The sequence below is a fragment of the Halichoerus grypus genome, chromosome 6 (assembly GCF_964656455.1).
Source record: "Halichoerus grypus chromosome 6, mHalGry1.hap1.1, whole genome shotgun sequence".
In the NCBI taxonomy this organism is placed as follows: Eukaryota; Metazoa; Chordata; class Mammalia; order Carnivora; family Phocidae; genus Halichoerus; species Halichoerus grypus.
The window spans coordinates 76,904,132-76,924,852 of record NC_135717.1 but is presented as its reverse complement, the minus strand read 5'-3'; the positions used below and the strand labels follow the sequence as shown (position 1 = coordinate 76,924,852).

At 48.4% G+C, this 20,721-nt stretch overlaps 1 protein-coding gene across 9 annotated transcripts in view; it reads left to right on the top strand.

Moving 5' to 3' along the window:
• CACNA1C (calcium voltage-gated channel subunit alpha1 C) overlaps positions 1-20,721 on the top strand; it is a 649,893-nt gene that overhangs the window by 198,955 nt on the left and 430,217 nt on the right. The window lies entirely within an intron of this gene.

The window sequence follows — 20,721 nt, the reverse complement described above, 5'->3', positions numbered from 1 at the left end:
CTCCTAAGTTCGGCTGTGCCTTGTTTAGTTAGAGCAAAGACTGACAAGTTCTGGGAAAAGTTGCTGGAGGTATCCTACATTAATGTATAGCTTTCTCTCCCACAACTTGGGATGCAAAATCATCTCATTTTTCTGGAACTTTACTGTATATGTCCAGTACTGTGCTCACCACGGTGGAACCACTAGACGGTTGCTCACAGGCTGGCAGGGAGAATAACAACACAGAAGAGAGTCTTAAAGCAACCCAGAACTCTGTCGCTCGGCAAGCTTCTTGAGGACAGGGCCTGCGTCTTATTTATCTCTGTACCCCCTGATTATCAAGAGCAGCCCTTCTGCTTTTTTTCTTACACAGGGGTTTGCTCCTTTTTTGTTTTAGCTCTGGATGTGTACTCTGTGCCCCTGAGTTTTCTAGTGGGGGGCTGAGCCAGGCAGCTTCAAGAATGAATAGCTCCCCATTGCTCTTGTGTCTTTCCACCCATGCTGCTGTAACCTGGCCCCCACCCCATGCTAAAGATTGTTCAGGGTCAGGGCTTCTCCTACGGCTCACCTGTTCTCCACTTGACTGTTAACATCTACCTCAGAGGATGAGGGAAAAGGAAAAATCCAATCCAAGTGCTCCATTTTGTTATTTGGCGTCAGGGCTGTTGTGGAGTCACGGTTGAAGTCAGCTTTGTTGACTCATCAAAATCTCTGGGGAAGGGAGAAGACACCTGTCAGAAAAGTTCCTCAGGAGATTCTGATATGGCCCACCCCCCATCTTGAGAACTGTGGGTTCATTTCCACCATCAACAGAAAGATCTTGCATTATCCCTCTCTCCTCTTTTCACACTGGCTGGTGATTGAGGAATGGGCTCTCTGAGACTCATTCCAAAGGTCTTTTAAATGAAGAGACAAAGCTTAGCTTGATACTTTCCTGAAGAACATATGCTTTGATGCAAAACTCAGCAGCAAGAGCCTTGAATTAAAGCAGCCATGACTCTCCATAGGCTTAAAGGCACTTTGGCTGTGGGAAAGTAGTTGCTCCAGATGCAGAGAGCTTGGATGCCCTCCCTGGCTTCACAGCTGACCTGCTGTGTGACCTTGGGCGAGTCATATTTCCTCTCTTTGCCATCTGTAAAACGACAATAGAGATGCTTGCTACCTACTGGTTTTACTGAGGTACTGAGAGTGGGTGAGATCACAGAACCGAGTGCTCACCGTTCTGCTGCAGAAACAAAGCCTGGTTATGAGGAAAGCATCATTCTGCAGGTGCAGGGGGCTCTGAGAACCTGTGCAGGGCTTGCACACGGTCCTGGGTCATGCCGGGGTGTGGGAGGCAGGCTCTCCCTCCGGGTCCAGGCCTACTTCTGAATGCCGTTGCCTGTCAGCACCAGCAGAGAGGAAGGGATGTCTGAGCTGTCAGGAGGTGGTGGGTACAGATGGTCTCTGGCTGAACAAGAGGGAAGTGCCAATCAGAGAAGGTCGGCCTCCTCAATTAGAACTCGGAGCAGATGGGTCTGAGGCAGATGGGAGGGGCACTTCCCAGTTTACTAAGTGTGTGATAGTGAGCTGGTGGCCTTCAGAGAACCAGAGAGGTCACCTAGTTCATTTCCTTTCTTCGAGGAAGGGCATTTTTAGGATAAATCTGACAGATGAGTGTCCTCATTCAACAGATAGTTAATGGCTTTACTGTGACTGGAGCCGTATGCTAGGCCCTGTGGATGTAATATTAAACAAGATAGACCTGACCTTGGCCTCACCTCACAGATGTTAACAATCACACCCACTGCTCCCTGCCACTTGCATAGGAATTGTTTTGGGGGGGCAGGAGGAGGACAGTCGTAAATGCAGATTCCTGGATCCCACCCCAGAACTACTCGATCAGAATATGGGGGGTTGATCCCGGGAACTTACATTTTTAATAGGCTTCATAGTTCATTCTTGTGCATGTTAAAGTTTGATAACTGATCGTCTTCGCTGTCAAAGCGAAAAGTGATCAGTGACTTGAGCACACCAGTGTCTTAAAAATGAATTATATTTACACTTGGAATGGTTTTGCCAAGTCTAGTCTCCTGTGTCTAGGTTGCTAGAAGTCCTCCCCCAACCCCACGTTCTGGTCATATGGAAAATAACTGCTCACATCAAATGAACTAAAGTGTTGATTGAACTTTTATTACCTGCCTAGCTTCATGCTGTTCTGAAACTGGTCCCTGAAGAGCTTACAGGGTTCTTGAGCTGATAAAACACACCAGTTACCCAGTTAGAGATGAGGAGAAGATGAAGGGCCAAGAGGGGGCAGACGAAGTTCCCAGGCATGCAGAAATAAAGACGTTGATGGGGGAACATAGTTGCAGCCACATCCTTTCCAGACTGACAGTCTCTGATTCCAATCTGATGACCAGAGTCCTAACCTATTAAAGAAGTTGAAAAAGTATCCTGGGAAAATCCAAGAGATGCAGGTGTAAGGGAATCTGTATTGATGGAAAAGCTCCACCAATGATTCTGAGGTGTTCTCAGGTTTGGGAACCAGAACACTATCTTTTTCAATACCAAACAGGTTTTTCCCCCATTTAGTTCAGTTCTATTTTCTTTGGGCACAAGAACATCAGTTTGTCCACCCATTCCTTTGTTACATTAGCTGAGTAACAGTTGAACTGTGAAATCACAGGGGCTTAACACAGAAGCTTATTCATCACTCATGTAAGTCCAGTCAGGGGCTCGAGGTGGCTCTGCTCCTTATTTACTGAGGGATCAAGGCTTGGCCATCTTCAGGGAGTGGCTTCCTCAGAGGGGACATCCAGCAGCCAGCCAACCAGAGACGTGAGCAGAGAGGATCATGGTGGCTCTGATGGGCTGGACCTGGAAGTGGTAACTGTCACTTCCATGGATGTTCCACTGGCCAGAGGTCAGTCATGGGGCCACATCTGTCTGAAAAGGAGGCTGGGAAAGGTAGTCACCCTGAGTACCCAGGGGAGAGGGAACCAGGTCTGGTGAACAAGCCAGCTCTACCCTAGCATGTTCCTGAGCACAGTTCCTTCCTCCAGAACTCTTCAACCATTGTCCCTGATCTCTCCTCCTCCGGGCTCTTGGGTAGTGAGGTGCTCCGCTAGTTACACCTCTCCAATCTTTGGACTTCTTTTATACTCATCAGAACTGCAAAGAAGGCCTTGAAATTGTATATTCTTTACACCTGTCCCCTCTTTCCCCCTCATTTCTCCTCTTCCTGTACTTCATTTGGTCTTCCTCTTAGGCTAAACCATCTGAAATCACTGATATTTGATATTTTTTGCCCTACAAAGATGGCATTTTCATATGGTTCAATTAACATTATACTCTTAGCTTCCTCCTGAGAGAACCCTAGACCTGCCTTCAGTAAATGCATTCGCAGTCCACAGGAGGCAGAGATTTCTTTGAGAATCAAGCCAAAGGAAAGAGAGAAAAGATGTGGGCAGGGTTTGCCTTCAATGCTATTACCTGATGTGTTTTGGGTCTGCCCTACCCCAACTAAGAGTAAGCTCTCATTTCTCACCTCTGCCTTGAACCTTAATAATGACATCTTATTTCTGGTTATGTACTAAAAGTTTTTATATACATTATCTCATTTAATTGCTTTGAGCCGTCGACCTCTCAATTAATGAGATATGAGAGTTATATAATACTTTCCTTCTTTAGATTAGCTGCCAGGAAACTTAGGCCAGCATTTATGATTAGTCAGAGTAATTGTACTATGCTTTTGGCTGGTATACTTTAAAAATTTACTTATTAATGTTTGATAATTGTCATTTTTGTCTTTTTTTTTTAAATGTGAGATTAAAAATCTCTTAAGTTCCTTTTTAAAAACAATGTGGGATAAAACAAGTAATTTTAATTATATCATAACAATCTTTTTAGGAAGACTTTATTATCTTAATCTTACATATGTGAAACTGAGGTCCATAAAAATAGATTTTTCTGAGCCCTGCTCAGTGTGATCACTAGAATTGGGTGCCCACCTCTAAAACTCTTTCCCTCCATGATGCCGCCTTGTCCAAAAGGCCCATTACCACTTTATAATCACTTCCCTCCCAATTTCACATGACTCATATTTTAAGAGACTTGATTATTTTCTATCCTACTTGTTATTATAGATGCAAGAGCATCATCTAATTAAAAGGAAGTCATATTTTTGATCATGTTCTGGTTAATTTTGTTCCATTAAAATGAATTTTTAAGTTTTCAGAAGAGGACGAGAGGCAAAAAGCCCTTTTAAAAAGTAGATTTGAGAGCTGGATTAATAAAGTAATGTTATGAATTCAATATAAATTAACTTGTATATGCTTTTAAATTCCAAAAGTCGGTGGAGGAGGTGAAATTAGACTCGCCAGTGAGCATGATTACTAATAGTGGCTTTTCCTAACTGGAGGTGTTTTACATGGGCCTGGGGAAATCAGCTCAATATTTCCTTCACATTCTTGTTTTTTCTTTTCTGTATGGAAGGGAAAAAAATTCAGGACCATGGAGATGCAAGGAAAGGTAGTTTAAAGCTCAAAATTAGATCTTGAACTAACATCAAAAATCACCTAGGAACCTACTAGAAATGCAGATTCTTGGGCCTTGCCCCAGTTGACAGAATGGGAACTCCCCCTGCCCCCAATCTTGGGACCCAAAAATTTGTGTTTCAGTGAACACACCAGGTTTTTCTACAGGCTTAAGTTTGTGACCATTTGGCTTAAAACAACATCACCTGGAAGCCACTTCTTCATTTGGATAGGAACTAAGTAGTTAAAACATCTCTGAAGGAATTAAAAATGCTAATGAGGAAAATTAATGTCTTTGTCCTAAAACAAACAAACCAAAAAAGAAACAAACAAAAAAAGCAAAAAACAAAACAAAACAAAAACAAAAAACAAACAAACAAAAACCCTTCATGAGTTAGTGGTTAAAGACCAGAAATAAGTTGCTCTGAAGTGTTCCAGTGAGAGCCAAGAGCAGGACCAAATTTCTGAGGGTCTCTTGACAGCAAGAAGTGGTTGGGAAGCCTGTCTTCTGTGTGGCAGTGTTGGATTAAGAACTGTCTCAGATCTAGGTGTGTAACTTTCTTTATATAACTAGAGCAAGAGTTGTACTTTATTTATTTTTTTAAGATTTTATTTATTTGACAGAGGGAGAGATAGCGAGAGCAGGAACACAAGCAGGGGGAGTGGGAGAGGGAGAAGCAGGCTTCCTGTGGAGCAGGGAGCCTGATATGGGACTTGATCTCAGGACCCTGGGATCATGACCTGAGCCGAAGGCAGATGCTGAGCCACCCAGGCGCCCCAAGAGTTGTACTTTAAAAAAATGTTATTATTAAAAATTAGCCAATTTATGCTCTAAAAAAATGAGCGGAAAAAGCATAGGTAAACAGCACTGTAAGCTCAATTCCTGCTTTCTTGTGCTTTGATGTCATACTTTGAGAACTCCTCTTTCCCAGCTGGTGTCCCCAGGTTGCACACTCGTGTCCTGAAGAAAGCAGCCACGTCGGGAACATTGGTCCAGCCAGCTCAGTCAGCCTGGAGGAGAGCAGGCTGCCTGCTTCTCGGTGAGATCATGGACTCCTGCTGTGCTGGGCACTTTGGTCTGATAGAGGCACCTGCTAGAGTTGTGTTCCGACCGCTCTTTAGCTGTGGGATCCTAGACAAGCCCTTGCCTCTCTCAGTCTTGACGTTCTCATTCCTAAAATGGGGATAATAACACATACCTTGTAGGATTGTTTTGAGAATTGAATGAGTTAGAGCAGCAGCTCTCAGCCTTTTTGGTCTCAGGACCCCTTTATACTCCCAACAATTGTTTAGGACCCCAAAGAATTTTTATTTATGTGGGTTTATAGCTGTCGTGTTTACTATATTAGAAATTCGAACTTAATTCATCCAAAAAACCTTATTACATGTTAACATTTTTTTAATGAAAAATAATTGTTTTCTAAAGCAAAAAATTTACTAAGAAGAATTTTATTGCTTTACCTTTTAAAGAGTTTCTTTAATGTCTGCCTTAAGAGAAGACAGATTCTAGTATCTGCTTTGTCACTCAATATGATGCAACATCATGTGTTGTGTAGTTATGGAGTCTCTGGAAAACTCCATTGTGAGACTATTAAAGTGCAAAAGGGAAATAACATCTTAGAATTATTATGAAAATAGTTTTGAGCTCACAGACACACTGAAAGGGTTTTAGCCACCCTTCTGCGTTCCCTGTGATACACTTCAAAAACCATTGGGTTAAAAAAAAATCATGACAAGGGTTTAGTATAGTGCTTTGCACATGGTAAGCACTAAATAGTAAACTATAGTTGTAAACGTCACCATTAGCTAGGGGACAGCATAGAGACAGTTTCTATGCATACTGGGGCAGAGCACTAGAAGAAAGTGAGGCTTTGCTTCCTGCTTCCTGTGTGCACGGCCCACAGACCCAACAGGTACGTCTGCGGCTGCGCCAGAGCAGTTCTGTGACATCTTGTCTGGCCGGTGAGGGCCCTGAAAGGGGCTGGATGTGTTCCAGGCTGCAGTGCCAGGAGTGTGCACATGTACTAATATGGAGATGGTGTTACGTGGGCGTCACAGAGAGGCCTTTCTTCCTAGGAAGCAAAGCACACTCGCCTCTCCATCATCTTGTTCATCTTCTCGGCATCCCCACGTCAGTCTGGTCCCAAGGCAAGTCAGAGCCAGGGCCAGGACCAGACCCCAAGTTTTCTGCCTTAGAGCAGAGTTAGCTAAGGAGGCAATGGGCAGGACTGGCAGAGGCCTGCCCAAGGGCCCAGTGCTGTGCTTTCAGGACTCAACAGTTGTGGAAACAAGCTGCTCAGCTCAACCTAGTGGATGGTCAGTCACCCTGGAGAGGCGGGCCCAGAGCCCATGACCGTCCTCCCAGCGGGAGACTCGCACACCACGTGACAATCAGCTGGCACTCCCAACTGCCTTTCCCTTGGCCTTTCTTTCACTCCAAAAGCCATAATGCAAGCAGTGGGCTGAATGCTGTAGCAAGCTGCTGTGTCGGCATGTAATTTGGAAACCCTTTTCACTTAGCCATCTATTAAACACCTGGTGTGTTTTGAGTCCCCAATCTGTTTCCTCCCTCATCTGCCACCAAGGGAAAGAATAAAGGAACACTGACCAATCAGAGGAGGGCTCAGACTTGGCCATCGCAATAGCGGTCTTTCTTGGGGCCAACACCTGAGTCTCGGGCACCAGCAGGGGGGTGTGCGCAGCCATAGGTCGAGGAGGAAGGGCAGGGAGCTGGTGCCCATTGTCATAGCAGATCGGCCTCTGTGGATGGCAGAGTCCAGGAAGGGAGATGACCACAGGGATGCTCCATGGGCTCAGGATAGGGATGAGCATATCTAAAATGTGGGACAAGTGGTAAGAGTCCAGAAAGCTAGTGGGAGCAGGAAAGAGTGACAGCATATAGAGCAGAAACCCATGGCAGATCTGGGAAGTGGCTTCTGGCCCCTGCTTTTTAAGGATTCTCTGGGTACCGACAGGGTAGGGGCTACATTCGTTCAGCAAATATTGATTGAGTGCCTGTTACGTGTCAGGCATGTTGTAGATACATCTCTTGTTACGTGAGTGAATAAAACAGGCAAAACTCCCTGCCTTCAGGGAGTTTACCCTTTCATGGGAGGAGGAAAATAAAGAATAGGAGAAAATAAAGGAAAAAAGAGTAAAATATATCTTATTAGATACAGAGAGGGAATTAATGCAGGGAAGGAGACAGGGTGGCAGGATGGGGTTACAATTTTAAGTGGACGGGTCAGGAAAGGTCTCATTGAGAAGATGACATGTGAGGCAAGACCTGGAGGGGATAAGGAAGTGAGTCCTATAGATATCCTGGGAAAGGGCATTCAAGGGCACAGGGAACAGCAGGTGCAAAGGCCCGATGCTGAGAGAGTGCTTGAGGAACAGGGAGGAGGCAGGTGTGGCTGGAGCACAGTGAGCTCTTTGAGATGAGGTCCATGAGGAATAAGGGAAGAACACTGAGAGCCTTATAGGTCATTGTGATGACTATGGCTTTTATTCCGAGGGAAGTGTGAAGCTTATAGAGGGTTTTAAACAAAGGAGTGACATGATCTGATGATTTTTTAAAGGGAATAGAAGGAGAGGGTGCTGGAGCTGGTAGAAGCAGGAAGATCGGTCTGAGGCTAGATCAGTAATCCAGGAGGCAGATATTAGCAGCTTGGACCAGGGTGATAACAGTGAAGGTAGAGAGAAGTTGCTGGGTTCTTGATATATTTTAGAAGTATGGCTGGAATCATTTGCTGACATTGAACATTAGGTATGGGAGAAAAAGGCATAAAGATCAACTCTAAATTTCTTGGCCTAAGCAACTGGAAGGCTGGAGATAGCCAAGATCTGAGATGGGCAGGAGATGGTTGGGAGTTGGGTGAATTTCAGGTGTTGGGTTTTGGACGTGTTTAGTTGGAGAGATCTAGGTAGAGATGTCAGGATGACTGGAGAGGCCCAGGCTGCAGTAGGGAGAATCAGAGAAATGACCTGAGAAGTGCAAAGGAGAGATAGAGATCGGGAGGGAGGGAGGGAGAGAGAGAGAGAGAGACAGAGAAGGAGGAACAACAGCAGCTCTTGTGCAGCCAAGTCCTACTCCTGGGATCAAATGATAAATGAAGGGGCATCTTAGAGGCAGCCTCAGACCCAGAGCCTCAACGCAAAAAACAGCGAGCAGCCGGGGTCATCCACTCCTCCTCCTCCCTGCTAATGCTCCCTAGTGGGCAGCAGAAGGCAGCGTTGCAAGCCTTCCTTCAAACAGGGCTGACTTCCAGGGAGTGGGCAAGAAGGGCGAGGCCCTGATGGGATTGGAATGGACACAGAGTGTATCGTGGTGTCTCCTAAGATAGGGGCTGCCTCCGGAAGGCCTCCGGGGGGCGGGGGGGGGGGGCTTCTGGGGAGGGTCCAGGCTCTACCTTTCCCAGACCAGTCCTCTGGCACTGTGGTTCTCCTGGGACTGTCTTCAGATGACTGCAGTTGTCCAGAGAGATGGAATTGGCAGATCAGAAGTCCTTGATTAAACCTGCAGAATGTCAGAATTGACAAAAAGAGCATCCTGTCCAACCCTCTCTCCTTACAGATGAGGGAACTGAGCTCCAGAGAGATCACATGACTTGTCCAAATTAGAAGCTTTATGACCTAGGGCAAATCACTTAACCCTTGCATCTGTGCCAGGCAGAGAGCACCTTCCCAAATGCGCTGTGTGCTCATAGTTCTTCCTGTTCCCCGACCCTCCTCCACATGGGCTTTCACTGCCAGATTAGGGTTTAGGGGATGATTGGCAGTCCTGAGGTCACCCAGCCCTTTTGGCAATCCGGCCATCCCATCGGATGAGACATGGATTCCTTGGCAGTCAGTACTTCCTCAAGAAAGATTTTTCTTAAAATTGATGGTACCCCTTTTGGCTTTGCCATTCCCCATGTCTGCAGTGGGGCAGAAACTTAGCTCTGCACCAAGGTTGTGTTCTTCATCTGTCAGCATCCACCTCCTACCCCATCCCAGAGCTGTTTCCTCTGGCCTGCCCAAACCCACATGTTGGTCTCTTTTGTTCTCTGCAAATCCCTCTCTCCTTCCAATTGTCTGAGCTGCCTTTTTCTTGACTACTTCTTAAGCCTCTGGATTTCTCCTTAAATATCAGCTCCAGGACGCCTGCCTGATGAGCTGAGGTCATTCCTACCCTCAAGTGACCTGGTGAATTAAGCAACAATACCAGGGATTCCAGGACAGTGAGTTTGAAGATCAGCATCTTTGCTGGCCTGGTGGGAAGCCCTTGGCCCTTCTGGAAGTGGGCAGAGTGACGCTGACTTTCACACAGGCTTCAGGAGGGAACGGCTGGTGACCATGATTGTCCACTCTCTAGGTGAAGAGTGCCCGGCCCTCTGCCCTCCCGTCAGTGGCTCTGAACTTACAGAGCTGGAGCCAGCCAACTGAACATTTGTTCTACTCCTTTTTCATGGGAAAATCCTAGGCCCGGACCCCCCTGAACCCACAGGTGCTTGATGCTTTCTTTCAAGGCAAGGAAGGAAGACGATGCCTCTTGGGTCTTGCTTTGTGCCCTCCTCAGCTTCCTGCTGGGCAGTGGGGGAAGTTGAATGTGAGTGAGAATCAGGGACTCCTGTATCCCTCTCACATTCTTCTCCTCCTCCTGTCCCTTCTTTACAGGTATTCAAACCTTTTACATTCTGTGGTTGCTGACTAGCATCCCCCAGGGGACTATCTTGCCTATAAACTCAGAGGGAGGCGTGCTTCTCTACCTTCCTCTTTCCTCCATTGGAGATTCCAGAGCTCAAGCCTCTGGTGCAGTGGAATGAGCCTGGAAATGAGAGGGAATGCCTAGGCTCTCCCCCTCTCACACGGTGAATCTGACAAGTTCCCTCACTCCCTGAGGCCTCTGTCTCCTACAAACGTACGAACGGGGGTGCTGGGTTGGCTCGCAATCCCAGGGGTCCCTTCTGGCTCAGACACACTGCCGATAGTCTTCTTGTTCCCAGTGTCTTTTTAAAGGATCCTGTGTTACTTATCTCGGTATCTCTGCTCCCCTCCACTGCACACTGCTATCCTTGCAGTAATGACATCAAAACACCCACACTGTATCTCAACAATCTGATGAGATAAATGCCTCATCCTTGGGCTCTGTGGACACAGAGTAGCAATTCTCCTATCCCACTATCAAAGAGCTCAGAAAACACAGGCTGCCAAGGAGGAAGAGGCAAGCATGTGGATCACCATGTGCGTGTCATTAAGCACTTCTCCCAGCCCCAAAGCCCCTGTTTTCTGCAAAGCTGCCTCACTTTTTCCCTTCCTCTACCTCCGAGCTAGTTTAGTGTTTGAGACTGTGTTGGGAGGGTGGACGTCAGGAGCATATGGTCTTGTTATCCTGCATACAGCTCCAAGTTGGATGCACTAGCAACTGGCCAGGTCCTGAAAGTAATTAAGCTGTGCAGATTGATCCAGGGTGGCACCGGGGGGCCGCCGACACCTGCTCTCACGCTCCTTCTGCGGTGTCCCTCTCACCTGTGAGATGGACCGTGTGACTCTCAAGGTTGGCGCTGCCAGGGCTGGCCTGGTGCGTTTGTGCCCCTTCTCCCTTTATGGCCCCAGGAGCTGGGAAGCCACACTGGGTTCCAAGAGAAGCAGTAGCTGGTATGGTCCTAGTTCAGTGAAAACAGACCTGGCTCCGGCATGCTGGGTGAGTGACCTTGGGCCTCAGTTTCCCTGTAAGCAGACAGGAGATCATAGTAAGGTCCTCCCACTTCCAGGAACGCTGTAAGAATCTGGGGATATAAAGTGAAAGTGCTCAGACTTCGAGACTTAGAGGGTGCTCACATATCAAACAGTGTCATGTATGGAGCGAGGCAGGCATGGGTTCGAATCTTGATGTGTGACCTGGTGGAATGTACTTAACTGTTCTGAGTTTCTCTTTACCCATCTGTACACTGAAGGACAATAAAACTATGACTGGTTTCTGATAATAATAACAGGTGCATCTATTATTTATTGAATTGGGTTCTTCCTGAAGCCCAGCACAGTGCCGGCTGGGCACACGATAGGTGGTCAAGAAATGTTCACAACTAAAGGGAGACTAGGGGTCTGACTCATACTCTCCTTTAACCCCTACACCAAACCTATTAGGTACCATAGGGTTATTATCCCCATTTTAAAGATGAATAGAATGAGGCCCAGAGAGGCTGAGTGATGTGCCCAAAGTCACACAGTGAGGAATGGTGAGATAAGCCCCATTGTACAGTACTTGCTAGCACTTCCTGGGAAGTTTGGCAGTAGGGTGTGGGCAGGACTGGGCAGGGAGGAAACAACTGGACACCCAACTGGATGCACCATATTCCATCCTCAAAAATGTATTTCCCTCATGCCATGCGACAAAACTATGTGTTACAGTGCCCACTTTACAGATGCGCAACTGAGGCTCAGAGAGGGAAAGAAGCTGAAGGGGCTAGTTCCAGCTTGAAAGCATCCAGGTTATGGAAACTATTTCCCTCCGTAGGATCTTGAGCTCTGGCCGGGCAGCCTGCTCTGTGCTCCTGCCCTTTCCGAGGCGGGGGTGGGGTGGGGGTGGGGGTGGGGGTGGGGGGTGGGACTGGAATGTCTCATACTGCCCAGGGCAGTAAGCAAGGAGTGCAGCACGCTGGAATTCCTTCCGTGTGGCACTTCTGGGAGTGGTATCCCCCGCTCCGGCCAGTGATTCTTGGGAAATCTTGGCATCTGGCTGGTCTTGCCGGCCCTGTTTCTCTGACTGTTCTTTCGGTCTCAGAGCACTCGCCAAACATCTGACACCGTTCAGGATCGATTGCACGTAAAATGAAGAGTGGGTTTTGTTTTGTTTTGTTTTTGGGGTCTTTTCTTTATTTATTTTTTGCCCCTGGTGTCATCTAAGAAACAGGTTTGAGGGTCTTTGATTCTCTTCCAGAATAACAACCATATGGGGCCTCCATTTATACTAAACGGCCTGTGCCTTTTGCAAGGGACCAGTTTGTTTTCATTCGGTGCTGAACCTTGACTTGCTCCAAAAAGTTTTAATCAGGTAGCTTCTGAAAGAGGGAGAGACTCTGAGGGCAAATGATGCCTTGTCCCTCTGAAGGGAGTCTAGCTTTCAAGGGTATGGGCAGGAGTGGGGCCAGGAGCCCGAGAGGTGAGATTTGGAGAAGCCGAGGGTCACTGGCAGGATCCGGGCAGATCCATGCTCAGTGGCTGGAACAAAGAACACTTTGAACCATGCAGGGCTCTGGCATGTTTGTTGATCGACTTATCCAGGGCCCAAGCCAGCTGCTTTTGTTCCAGAGGATTTCATGGATTAACTCCCAGGGCTTCGGAAAATTGTTTCTTTTTAAGAAAGGGAAGTTTGGAGGTGGCTGCAAAGGAAATGCTTATGGGCAGCCTGGGGGGCTGGGGAGCTGGGGGAGTGTGGGAAGGGGCGGGAGGCCACATATTCATTGGAGCGATGGCCAGGGGCTCCCAGCGAGGGAATCACCAGACTTTGGCATCCACACTCTTGGGAGGGTTCCTCCAAGGACCTCTTCCAGCAAGGTCTGGTGGAAAGAGGAGTATGGATGCCTGAGGCTGGGAGCATCCTGGGCATTAAGCTAGAGACCACAGCAAGGACTCCCGAGGGCTGAAGGTTGCTAGGCACCGGGGTAGGTTTCCTAGGGAGACCGTGGCTAGAAACACCATCTGCCAAAGATGATTTAGTTCCAGAAGAGGCAAGGGAAAGAACAAGATGGTCTTTTCTGTCCTAGTTAATCTCTGTTCTATTCGCTCAGGCCGAGCATTCCTTTCCTGAAGTGGAAGTGAAGGCAAATGCGCTTCTGGGCAAATGGTCTTATAAGAGGGAGGGCCCCGCCTTCTCAGCTCACCCCTAACCCCCTGCCAGGGCCCGGGGTCTCCAGAACTTGCCCGTTCCCTGCCCGAGGTCCTGCCCTGGCAGCAGGCACCAGCAAGCCCACGTGTGCTGGTGGGGAGGGTGTAATGGGCATATGATTAAATACTCATACTTTGTCAAAACACTGACAGTTACAAAATGCCTCCGCATCTACTCAGGGAAGGGTGAGCAATGAGCAAAATGACTTCAATATGCAAAAGACATTCCATGGAGGCCGGGAGGGAATACTAATCCTGGAGCCAGGAGGAGTAATGGGGATTAGTGCTTGATTTATAGGCTGGCTGAGAGACATCAACTCGCCGAAACCTGCCTCAATTCTACTATCCACATGTGTGCTTAAGGAGATGGGCCCGCTTTGGTTTGAAAAGCTGTCTCCTCTTTGTTGATGGGAATGAGAGTAAAGTACCTGACCAAGGTTGAGGGTGGAGGAATTCTGAGCCCCTGTGTTCTGGATTCAGCATCACCCGCCGTCCTCTAGACAATAGAAATATGTTGTCCTGTGGAGAGTTTGAAAAATGAGAAGGGTGATTGCCTATTTAGGACAGGTCTGGATAAAACCACTCCTGGAGGCAAGGAATCAACTAACCATGGAAGCTTTGTGTTTTCTCTATATATCTTCCTTGGCTAAATATAAAGAATGGGTATCAAGTGTCCGGCTGCATCACCATTGGAGATGGAATTCTACACTGACGGTTGCATTGAGAAGACCTGATGGAAGGGCATTTCCACGGAGGGCCAGGGAACCAGCGGGGCTGTTGAGGTGCCCAGAGCTAGCAGTGAAGGGGAGCTGGGTCCAAGGGGAGGAAGTAGCGCTCTCAGAGCCCAGTGAGTGCTGGAGCTGGGAGGACGGACCATGAGCTGGAAACCATGGTCATGCAAGGACATGGCCACCGCTGGGACAATGGCACCGCATCAATTGGGCATGGAAAGAAGACCCCGTGGCTGCTCTTTTTCCATATACTCCAGTGTCCTGCTGGTGCTTCTCATTGGTTAAACCAGCCTGAAGCCAGAGGGCGGGAGCGCCTGGGAGATGCAGTCTGTAGGCATCAGCCTTCCAGGGCACAGAGTAGGGTGGGGAGGGCAGAGAGTGGATCTAAGGGAGGCGGTAGGGAGCAAGAACTTATTTGGAGTATTAGCTTAGTTTAGCCAACTCTGGAAGGCTCTTCAGAAGGGGAGTTTATAAAGAGGTTACCCACTTTCCAATGATTCTGTCCCCAAGACGAGCATGCTTACCTTGCAAAACGCATTGCTCAAATGATAAAGGAACTCTGAAATGTCCCACATACATCTCCTTTATTTGTGAAATATCAGCTGTTGGAGGGCAGCAATGGAGTGTTTTAGTACCAGTTGTCCTGAGTAAATGTAACAGCCCCCACCTTGTACAGTGCCTTACACTTCACAGAAGACAGGAACTCAGGCACCTTGAGGCTGACAAAATGGTGACAAGGTGGCCCTTTGGGGGGAATGAAAATGAGCAGGCCTGACCCAGCAAGGCCCACAAGCACTCTAAAGATGCAATAAGCCCTCTACGGGGAAGACCACAGCCACACGGCCCAGCAGGAGCCCGTGGCAATGGAGGATGGGAATCAGGAAGCAGAGATGGAAGTCACTGGACTGTCCCTCTGGCTGAAGTCTGGCCATGAATGTGTCTCAAGCAGGGCTTCTGGTTCCTAAATGTCTCTGGCATCCTGAAGCCACTGTTCAGATGATTCTTCTAGGCAAAGAGTCTTAATCCACTGGAGGGGGAGAGCACGTGAAGTCATTCATTAGCATATCCAGGCCGACCAGATGGTCATGTCCCTCCTGGGCCAGGCCCAGGGACGGGCGGGGGTATGGGCAAGATGAGAAGGAAAGGGGAGATAAAGGGCATCAGATGCACTCTTTGCCAAGGGCTGATGGTCTGTGGCTTGTTTTTTAGGACAACGTAGACCTGTTTGGGATAAGAGCCCACACCGTTCTTTCTCATGTAGCAGGCTCTTGCTCTCCAGAATCTTGCTGGGCACTCCTCCTCGGCGGTGTCCTGGGGCAGGCAGGCTTTCTCCTCTGCAGCCAACTGCCTCCACTCAGGCTGGGCTGGAAGGCCCTGGGCAGGGTGCGGTGTGGAATCCGCTTCATGGGGTCCAGTGCCAATTTGGGTGAAATGCAAATTTTCCTCCACTCTGTGTTTCTCTTTTCCAGTTCTGTCCTGAATGGAAAAAATGTAGATTTAAGTCCAAGGTGCAGCACTAGAGCTGGTTTTTTCCCTTTTGACACGAAACAGAAAACAGAGACAGCCCAGGGCCTTGGGAGAAGCATTCAGAAGGACTCTCCCCTACTCTGGGTAGTGAGCTAGACAGACGGCCTGAACTCAAGTCCTGGTATTGCCACTTAGTGGCTGCGTGGAAGTTACTTAATATCTTAGTTCTTTGGTTGCCTGATCTGTAGGATGGGGATCACCAGCATATCTACGTTAGGGATACCGACTTAAAGTGTGTAAAGTGCAGCCAGCGGTGCCTGACATGCAATATGGCAACATATGAATATTCGCTGTTATTACTACGAGGCATACTCTTCTGGGCAGGGCATCCTCCTGGGGCTCTGGGGAGATGGAACATCTGTGAGGCGCCGAGGGCGCAAACATCCCTCGAGCATCTCTTTCATCAAGAAACCTGCAGCAAGTCTGCTTGCTTGAAGATAGAGTCTGGATCCACCCCACAATCTGGCTTCCAACCTTCCTTACACTTGCTACAAATCCTCAGCCTCATGGGGGAAATCTGGTAGTCCCCATCCCCCGCCCCCCAGATTTGCTGTTACCTGTGGATTTACTTCCATGTTTTTAACACTTCTCTAAGAACACAGAACAAGGAGCTTCTTCCTAGCAGTTCTTGTAAGGCCTGGCATAAGAGGGATTTGCACGGTTGGGTTTGCAGGGCCTATCTACTGCGAGGGGGTTGACTTCTTTCTCGTTTCTTTGACACAGCAGTATTGTGATGTAGAGACAGCTCTGCCTCTCAGACACTTGTGAGGTGGTAGCAGAAGGGCTGTGGCTGGTGCCTCGGACCCTGTCTTTTCCCGAAACAGAGGCGGGTCACCATAGGACCAGTGCCACAGTGTATTTATCTGTTCTACTGAACACATGTTCATAGGCCCTGGACCTGAATAAACTGGGTCCACAACTAAAAGAAATCACTTTATAGGCAAGTAAGACTCTGATGTTGGCCCGTAAAAAGAAACTACTTGTATTATGTGTTATACTTTAATATTGTCCCTATCAGAAGCAAAAAGATTCAATGTTACCTTTGCTTATTACTACATTTTCATTGTTAAGCATTATTTACCGAGATGACTGTCATTTCAAATCTAAATTTCAGTTGCTCAAAGTGGGGATCCAGGAGCCCAGGCACATGGCATTAGGAGAAGAAATAGAACTGGCAGAGAAGAAGCTGGACCCCCAAAATCTTACTCTCTGCACTGCCTGGGAGGCTCCTCTGGGTGCTGGGTTCGGACCAACAGGGCAGCCAGTACCCTGGGGACATGCTCCTTTCAGAGAGGGGAGAGGGCCTTCGTCTTTCCCGGGAATCACATCAAAAGAAAACCAGGAGAATCTAGACTTCTTGGAATGACTTGGCAAAGAAAGGCCAGCAGACAGAGGTGCTCAAGGAACCCTGTAAGCTGTCCTGTGGGCTACTTGCCAATCACTGGGCACCATGGGGAGTGTGCCTGTAGAGAAGGGAGAGGGCCACCTTCTGGGCTAAGCAAGAGTCCCACATGCTCAGGAGGTGACAGGAAAGGTAGACATCCAGTGTGAAGCCCTGGGAAGGTAGCTGGTTTCTGAGAGGCACCATAGCGTAGATTCAGCCGCCAGCCTGCCTGCACTGGAAGCTGGCTCCGCTCCTTCTGGTTGTGTGACTTTGGGCAAGTTCCTTTACTTTTCTGCCTCCCAGTGTTCTTGTCTGTAACCTGGTGATGATAATGGTACCCACCTCGGAAGGTTGGTCGAAGAATTATCCTATCTAAGTCATGCTGCATGCTTAGGACAGAACCTGGCATATACAAAGGACCCAAGAAATTGTTTATTATTATTATTATTATTATTATTATTATTATTATTCAGGATTTATCATAGAAAGGTTCTACCTTTTAATGACTCACAGTGAGTCCAGCATCTCCCTTTTTCTTTCCTACCTCATCCAGGTTTACTGGTACCAGATTTTGGCCGGAGGATTCTACAAACATTATTTCCCAGCCCTGTGAAGGATACAAAGATGATGATCAATAGAACCATCTTTGGCTCAGGCAAATGCAGCTCATGGGTGGAAGCACTCAGGGGAACACCCTCCCAATTGTATCCAATTGTATGCAGGCTCTGCCCTTGACCCTGGTGAGGGCTTGATGGGTAGCCATTGATTGAAAGGTGCAATGGACATGGGCTTTACATGGCAGCTTCTAGCAGACGGGCTTGCTTATCTGAGTTCTGTGTAGCACTTGGCAGGAATTACCTTTGCCCTGATTTTAAGGAGTGGCATAATGTCATACTTGTCAGACTTGATGATGGTGATGGTGATGATGGTGGCGGCGGTGGCCACCTAAGGCCACATGCTGCTTCCTACATGGCTTTATCTTTCAGAGCAGCAAGTCATCATTCTGTCTGACCTTTTTCTAAGCTGGACACCCAGGAGCCATCTCAAAAAATGCTGAGGAGCCCAGGTATCTACCAGGTATTAACATCCCTGAGGATATAATCAGAAAAAGCCCTGTTGGCTTCATTCATTCAGCTGTGAAGTATCTGTTGATGTTTCTGAGCTGTGAGTGGTCCCTTCACATCATCCAAACACTCTTGGAGGGAGTGTTTACCTTGGTCCCATTGAGAGAGGTTCTGGAACGCTGCCATCTCCCAGGGAGCCTCCCGTGCCCTTACACTAAGTTGTAGTCAAAGGGTTCAGGGGTTTGTGGCTGAAAGTTCAGACTTGGAAAAGATATTATAACAGTGATGGTGAGCATGGCAACCTTGAGTGAAGCATGCCAGATGGTGGGCGTCTTACGTGCGTGATTTCTGATTCTCACGATAACTGCATGAGGTAGGCACTCACATTTTCTGTTTTCAAATGGGGAACCCAAGGCCTCTCGAGCTCCAGTGTCTTTCCCGAGGCCACCAAACTAGAAGCCAGTGCAGCTGGAATTCAAGCCCAGGTCTCTCTGATTCCCAGGCTGTGCCCTTCCTGTGGTGCAATGCAGTGGTGCAGTCTGGGGCAAGAGGTGATGGGCTTTGCTTTAAAGGAGCACCGGATGGCAGAGGAGTGCCAGAGTGGCCTGGCCCATTGGCTCCTGGCTGGGGTGGGGTGCTGGCTCCTCCCAGTCCTCAAGGATCAGGCATGGGACTCATGTCTCTGTCAGTAGACGTTGGTCCCAGGCGGCCAGGCCTGCCGGCAGCATTCCCGGCCTGGGCACGCCCTGCACGATGCCTTCAGCACGCACGGGACTCTCGACAGGGAGTGACAGCAGTGATTCAGCTCTTGCTACAGTGGCAGGAGCAACGCGGGTGAAACAAGGGGGAAAGGACTATAATTACCTCTTAACACGTTTCCACATTTCTCTGCTGTCAGAATGGTTTTGTTTTCTGATTTATTTTGATCTCCTTGAAAATTAGTTGCTGCAGTGTATTTGGTATGTAATCGTTGTCCCGCTAGCTAGCAGTCCTCATCAGCCATGTGAGCTGAGCAAACGTGATTTTTTTCCCTTTCCCCCAACCTGTGTCAGCTTCTGTGTGTGTTGAGGGAAAGGGAAAAGGGGTGACCATGTGGGACTAGGTATGTCTCCTGCCTGTTGTGTGTCTTGGCTCTTCACCACGACCCTAAGAGGGGGCAGTCTTGCACCCGGTGTCTTTCCAGAAGCTCCATGCCCCCCGTGGGTTGTCCAGTGAGCCTGCAGCCTCAACTCTTTTGCCCTAGTTTTCTTTCATCGTCCCACTCCAGGCCTTCTCCGGGTTCCCCACCCTCTCCCCCATGGGCACACGCGACTCCCTCTGCATTCCACCCCGGCTCCCAGCCCCCACACAGCCCAGCTCCCACCTTTGACCTGCCACCTCCATCTGCTCTCGGCTGCCTGTACCCACTCGTGAAGCTCTTATCCAAGAACCAGAGAGAACCAGGCTTGATATTCCTCTGCCCACAGCACCACCAGATCTGTGTGCCATTTTCCGTGGGAAGATGGCCAATCTTAGCTTTTGCTCTCAGGTCAGGATGAGAAAGGAGCCAGCACCGTGCCATGGCAGCTGAGGGAGGGGAGAATGGAGCCAGCACTATAGAATGGTGAGATGCTTGGTACCTTCCAGGGATGGGTGTCCATCAGCAGGCCATCTCAGGAGAGGGTTGCCATAATGAACACTCCAGAAACACGTGTTTTAGAGCCAGGAGGAAACTCTGTGGTCATTGAGCCCAGTGACTTTATTATTCAGTGGAGAAAAAAGAAGCCTACAGGTGGGGCAGGGATATGCTCAAGACACACAGCTGGCTGGCAGTAGGTCTGGGCTCAAAACTGGATTTTGATTGCATTCTATCCAGAAGGAGGCTGGCTGGCTTCCTGATTGGAGCAGACAACTGCCCATGTGCTGGGATTTGGGGGAATCTGCCATTTCCTTCCCAGGATTCTATAACCCAAAGAACCTTTTCTTCTAACAAAACTTGGTGCAGAACAGAAAAGGTCAGGGCTACTTTGGTTCAAATGCATGAGGAGGAGCAGAACAGAGCCCACCTGCTCAGCTTTCCCCTAATTCTACAAGGCAGCCCCTCAGGCATCTCTCCAGAACCTTTAATACCCCATGGAACAGAGTGACAAAACATTTAAGGCCCCTATTAACAGGGCAGACGAATGGATGAAAATATGCACAGCTTCTACGCTTCAGCATGGGTGTATTTCCCAGAGTAATTGAAAGCAGAGACCAGAACTATAAAAGAATGGAGTTCCCAATAGGATAGTTGTTGAATAAGGAGACACTTGGAACCAGAAGGAAATGTTCACAGCCTGGGAAAGGCAAGTTCAGCTGGGGTGCTTTTGGGTTGAGGGTGGACTAGGTCAAGAAATGGGGGGGCTGGAAGCCTGAGTACCTGAATCAGGGGTGCAGGGATCAGAGAGACCAAGAGAAGATCTCAAACATCAACTCTAGCCACTCGATGAAATTACCTGGCATAGGCAAATTCTGACACCTCTGCCGTGACCTGAATTCTTTCCAGCATACCAGAAGGGCTGCAGAGTCACTGCAGAAAATCACATTAAGCTTTCCTATCAGAGACTGTGCCCTCACCTAATAATGATAACTCACATTCACATCGCACTTCATGCTCTATAAGACACTCTTCTATG